The sequence below is a fragment of the Pteronotus mesoamericanus genome, unplaced genomic scaffold, assembly GCF_021234165.1.
Source record: "Pteronotus mesoamericanus isolate MK-2021 breed Mesoamerican mustached bat unplaced genomic scaffold, CSHL_Meso_final contig_78, whole genome shotgun sequence".
In the NCBI taxonomy this organism is placed as follows: domain Eukaryota; kingdom Metazoa; phylum Chordata; class Mammalia; order Chiroptera; family Mormoopidae; genus Pteronotus; species Pteronotus mesoamericanus.
Window position 1 is genome coordinate 28,190,491 of NW_026555258.1, and position 6,476 is coordinate 28,196,966.

Consider the following 6,476-nt stretch of genomic DNA (forward strand, 5'->3'; position numbering starts at 1 on the left):
GGAGATAAACAAGAGCCCCCGTGTACTTAGCGACTCTAAGCCTTGATTTTCTTCTTATCTGTAAAGTGGGGGTAATCATAGTGGCCAAATAAAGGAATTACCAGGATTAAATGAAATAATACATGTCGGATATAGTACAAGTAGGGTATAGTATGTGCTGTTATTCGTTCGACAAAGGTTGAGTGCCTACTATGTTGCAGGCACTGTTCTAGACCCTGAAGATACAACACTGAAAAAAAACCAGGAGCTTTCCTCAAGAGAGACGGAGTGGATATCAGCTTGGGCTTGGGAGCCACGCTGCCTAGTGTTGAATTATAGCTATGTGTTCTCAGCTTCCTGATATGTAAAATAAGTGGGTAATAGCGTAACCTCATAAGCTTGTGTGACGGTTGAGTGAGGTAATGGATTTAAGGTGCAAAGAACAGTGCCTGGTTCCGTAATCGTTAGGTGGTGATCATTCAAAGGCGGGGCTTCCCCATCTCCAGATTGCCTAGAGGATTTAGGACCCCAAGCCTGCCAGACTGCGGAGCAGCGCCCCCGCTCGGCTACCCCGAGAAGGAAGGAAGTGTCCTTCCGACTCCCGGGCGGCGCTGCTTGCCCTTTTGCTCCGAGCCGAATTTACCTAGAGCTTCTGCGGCGGGCTCTGCGCACGCACTTTACCGAACGGGTAAATTAGATCGTCTCACCTAATTCTCAAATAACTCTCTGAGGCAGACACGATCACTGTTTTCATTTCACCAAGGGGAAAACGGAGGCCCCGCGGGAGGTCGAGTCCCTTGTCCGTGCCACGCAGCGAGGAACTGGCGGGACGTGAAGCTAGGCGAGTCTGACTGTTCCCAGCCTCAGCCTGGTCACCGGGGAGCCCGCCCCAATCACTGCGGCGTGTGCGCGCCTGTTCTGTGCGTGTGTGCACGCCCCGAGACCAGCCCCGGGGGGCCAGGAGCGCAGTAAGGGGAGTGGGGAAGGAGGGGTGCCCCCGCGGGGTGCGCGGGCGGGGCCTGTGCCCGGCTCCTGCCCCGCCCACCGGTCCCGCCCTCCAGGCTGCCGGGGGAGGAGGTGGTGGCTCTGGGCGCGGGGACTCGGCGGGCGGCGAGGAGCTCAGAGCCGGATCCGGACGCCACCGCCACCTGCGCGGCCGTCAGCAAGGTAGGGCGGCCCTGCGCTGCCAGCCATGCCTTCCTGGTCTGCGCGTTGTGTCTGTGCTGCGTCTCCCGGCTGCAGTACCCCGGGAGGGATGCAGGGTCAGGGCTCGCCGCGGGGACCTGGCGGGGCGCGGGGGACCTGGCTTTCAGCCCCTCCGCGTGACCTTGCACAAAGCACTGCCCCTCTCCAGGCCTCAGTTTCCCCATCGGGATAGAGGGAGCAATGGTGGCCCCTTCCTCACTGCGCCGTGAGGAGGGGCCGCCCCAAGGTTCAGGCTCCCGACGGTTAGGGCCCGGATAGGCACTGTCTGCACCGCCCACCCCTCTTGCCCGCAGTGAGGGCCGCTCACCCTGGGTGTGGCCAGCCGGCCCAGACAGGCCCCCTTGTGGCCTGAGTGCTCCCAGGGACCCGTGATGGGACTCTTCCCCTCCGTATGAAACACAGGAGGTGGGAGTACCCCTAGGTCCCTGTTGAGCCGGCTTGGACATGCAAGGTGGGGCGGCCAGAGTCTGCCCGCCAAGTCTGCTTCGCAGTCTGGGGTTAGGCGATCCCTGGGTTGGACGTGGTGGGGACCTCCTTTGCAGACTTGCCTACGTGCACTTGGCTTTGGGGAATGATATGGGAAGTCCCTTAAATATGCTCCGGTGTTGGCACCCAGCTCTGTGTCCCAGCCTAGTGTGATAGAACTGACTCATACCCCAGCATGTACCCCAGAGGCCAGACAGTGCTGTGTGTGCGTGGGGGTGGGGGTGGGGGGAGGTGGGGTCCGAAACAGAGCACAGTCTGAAGAACTGTGGTCAATGCTCTCTAAGTAAAGACCTCTGGCATCTGGTCCAGCCCCTCCATAAGATTCCCTAGGGAAGGCCTTGTTACCCATGGCACACCCTTATGATGGGGATCTCACTAGCTGTAAACAGGTGGCCTGCTCTGCTGGCCTGCTCTGGGCATATAGACAACATCTGACCCCTCCACGCAACCCAGGGGCAATGATGTATCCCGTTGCTCTTCTCACCTCCATGCTGAACAGCCCCAGGCCCAGCACTGTTTCTCCAGCCAAAGAGAGAGCAAAGGCAAGACGCAGCCTGGGGCCTGTTCAGAACCCACCTGCACCAGGACCAGAATGTGTCCCTGCACTTCCTGTGCGCCTTTGGGAGAACAGTTGCCCTAGAGGTCTGGAGTGAGAGGAGCCGAGGAGCCCTTCTCCAGGCCTCCCCCTGACCAGCCCTCTTCCCCACCTTCTGCTGCCTGCCCTGACTGAAGCATGGTTTCTGAGAATCAAGTCTGGGCCCTCTGGTCTCTCTTGTCCCCCTCAAGACCTGCTCCTCTCCCAGGAGCTGCATTACAGCCAAAGGAAAGTAGGGGCCACCTGGGCAGGTGGTGAGCTCTGCGTCTTCAGAGGTATGCGAGCAAAGGCTGGATGAGCTACCTTTGGCCTCAATTCTGGGATTCTAAAGGCTGAAGTAAAATGACCATGACCTTGCCTTCTGGCCATGGTGAAGCTGCACAGAACTTGGAGCTAGACCTCAAATGAGTATTATTAGCCCCTCATAAAAGCAGACTAAGTATATGTGCTGTCACTTGAGTGTAGCTCTGATGCAGAGGCTTAAGTGCTTCCTAAGTCTCCTGTCATCTCTACATATGTATAATCGGGGCCCTGTTTTCCTGCCCGGCTAGTCCAAGCCATTTTGTCCTGGTTTAGGAGCGTGGCAGATTTTGATTATTAAAAAGTCATCCCACCCTGGCCAGGTGGTGGCTCAGTTGGTTGGAGCATCGTCCTGTATACCAAAAGGATGAGGGTTCGATTCCCAGTCAGGGAACATACCTAGGTTGCAGGTTTGATTCCCAGTTGGGGCACATACAGGAGGCAACCAATCAATGTTTCTCTCTCACATAGATTTTTTTTTTCTCTCTCCCTTCCTCTCTCTCTAAACTCAGTAAACATATCCTCAGGTGAGGGGTTAAAAAAAAAAGTCGTCTCATGCTAATTTTAAAATGCACCATGGTATTAAAAATGTCCAAGCTGATAGGGATCTTAGGAAATCATCTCCTCCAACCCCATTATTTTACAGATAGGCATCCCCTGCCCCCAAAGGGGATGTGACTTGTCTGAGGTCACAAAGCAAACCAGCAACCAAGCCCAGGAATCCTGATTCCAAGACCAGACTGCGTGTGTGTGTGTGTGTGTGTGTGTGTGTGTTTGTAAACACATACCATTCAGTAAATGAAAGCGGCCTGTATTTATTCCTGGAAAATTAGCAAAAATAAATATAAAAGGGTCAGCCTTTATGCTGACAAGGCTGTAGGGATTCTCTGGGGGATTTAATTTTGCAGGACAACCTGACAGCTTGTTACAAAAGTCCATGAAAATGATCTTAATTACCCTTTGCTCCCAGCTTTCTGCTTTGAGGACTTTCCCATAAGGAAGTAACTGCGGAGAGAGGAGGCGAGTGTAATGGCCAACGCAGAAGCCTGAGGCCCGGAGGAAAGGCCACAAGCCTGAAGGCAGTGGCTGTAGATTCCAGGGTGAATGCTTCCTCCCCTCCACTCTGACTGTAGGCCAAAGCCTCCTCCTTCTTTACCTTACTTCCCCATCTGTGAAATGGGACAGGTTCAGTGATTGCTGACTTTTTTGTCAGCTCTGATAACCCATGTTTTATACTTAAATTTCTTTTAACTGAAACCTTTATTGGAAAGAGTTTACAATAAAGTTAATTCACAGAGATAACCAAAGAATGTCCCCGCCTCTCTCCACCACCATCAAATATAGCCCCTTGTAGGCAGGCAGCTAGCCTTTCTCCCCTGGGAGGGGATTTTGTTCAGCCTTAGACCTTGGTTATTTCCAAATGGCCAGAACCTGGGTTATTTTAGAGCATAAGGTGTTTTCGTGTTTTTTGTTTTTTAAGACTTTATTTATTTATGTTTAGAGAGGGGAAGGGAAGGAGAAAGAGAGGGAGAGAAACATCAATGTGTGGTTTCTCTTGTACCACCCCCCGCAACTGGGGACCTGGCCTGCAACCCAGGCATGTGTCCTGACTAGGAATCGAACTGGTGACCCTTTGGTTTAGTGGCTGGCACTCAATCCACTGAGCCACACCAGCCAGGGCAGGTGTTTTTATTTTTATGTTCTTTACCTGAAATTAGGGGACAGAGATTTTTCAGGAGGATCCAAAAGTAATTGAGCAAGATCCTCTATTAGGTGTACAGTCTGTGCCTTGCCTCCTTCAGACAGTAAGAGGTGCTTTGCAATCACACCTGGGATGAAGGGCCAGGAGTAGGTGACTTCATTGCTGGGAACAAACATTTATTGGGCATTTCCTGTGTGCTAGGCCTTGAGGTGCCTCCCCTGAGGCCCGCAGGCTGCCACGGGAAACATACTAGGTTAAACTATGTGAAATGGCCAATATCTGGCTGCTTTGGATGTACAAGAAATGGCCATTTTATTTGCTTCAGCCCGAATGGAAAAAGACATAATTGAAGAACAGAGGACTTACCACCTGCCTGGTTCAGTCCTGAGCGCTTTGCTTTGTTCATTAGTCATTCAACCATTCATTTATTAAGCGCCTGCATTGTGCTAGGTATTTCCTGGGAAGGGAGGGGTCTTGAGAGTAAACAAAAAAAAGTAGACCAAAAAATCTGTTGTAAACGATCTTACAATCTAATAAGGAAAAGAGAAAAGAAAAAAAATAAGTAAAACAGATGGTGATAACTGAGATGAAGCAAATTAACATAGGGGTATGTTTTTGGTATGTGACGGGGACTAGAAGGGAGGGCATTGCAATTTTAAATAGGGTGGTTCGGGGTAATCATTGAGACTTTTGGGCCGAGGCTGGCAGGATGTGAAGGAGTGAGCTGGGCTTATTTCTGGGGTAAGAGCCAGCCCAGGATGGTGGAAGGATGGATGGAACAGCCAGTGCGGAAGCCCTGGGATAGGACCGTGCCGGCCTGTCCAAGGAAGAGCAGGCTAGGGCAGCGTCCAAGGAAGAGCAGGCTAGGGCAGCGACGGCGGGCAGGAGAGCGGAGAGGGGACGGGTGAGAGAGGCCGTGAGTCAGATCGTGTGCTCCACCCAGGCAACCTGGGATCCTGAAAGTTTGTGAGGGAGGTGCTGTTTTTACTCCCCCTTTTCAGTGACAAATTCAGAAGTACAGAGATGTGAAATAACTGGCTGAAACAATGTCTCACGTAGGAGCTAGGGCTTTTAGTCCAGAGTGGTGGGGGAAGACAGGTCAGGGGCCTGGCTGGTCCGACTGCTAGGGCAGTCCCTCAGAGGTGCCGACTGGGGACTGTGGACACGGCCCAGGCCTAGGGGGATGCGACTGGGGCTGGGCAGTGACCATGGGGAAGGGCAGCGGGGAGCTCGGTGCTGGAGTGAGGTGGGAGGTGCAGCCCAGCAGGAAGAGGAGAAGGAAGCCAGGCTGCTCTTGGGCTTATTTATTTAGCAAACAATAGCATTTCTTATGCTGCAGGTACCATCTAAGATTTTACATACATTAACCCATTCGATCCTCAAAGCAATCTGTAGGATAGGTACGATTGCTCATTATTATTCCCATTTTTAAATGGGTGTATTGTATGTAAATTGCATCTCAATAGTTAATTTACAAAGAAACATAGTTGCTTTTTCTATTATAAATATTTGATAATGGAAGATTTAGAAAATAAATTACATCTTTTCATCTCAGACAATCAATGTAAATGTCTTGGTGTATTTACTTTCAGTCTTTTTTTCTACTCTCATCCCCATTTTACAGATGAGGACACTGAGGCCCAGGGAGGTGGAGCAGCTGTCCAGGGCTGTGTACTTGAACCCCTGTCATCTGGCTCCAGGGTTGGGGTCTTACTCGCTGTGCCAGGCGGCCTGCAGGCAAACCCTGGCGGCAGGGCTGGTGGGTTCCTGTGAGACAGCCCCCTTCCACCTCCCACTCCTCCCACATCTCACAGGGAAAGTGAAGCCCAGTGAAAGGCAGGGCCTAGCTCAACATCTTTCAACCAGCTGGGAGAAGACCCGTGAGGTCTTACTCTAACAGGAAGAAATAGGGAGCTGAGAACCTGCGTGGGGTTGATGTGACAGCTGCTTCCAGCCTGGCCGCGAGCCCGGAGCTTGCAGGGAGCTGGCAGGTGGCGTGACCCTGCCCACAGCGGGTACTTGGGGACTGCCAGGGCCGGCCTGTGTTCCCTGGACCCAAGTGTCATTCCAGGGGTGGGAGGTGGCCCATGATGGAGAGGGAGCGTTTGAGGCCTTGCCAAAACAAATCTGCAGACCTCCTGGGAGGAGTTGCCTCTTGTATTCCGACTGTACGCTTGTTTCTGGCCCTTGTCCCCACATGCTCCTGGG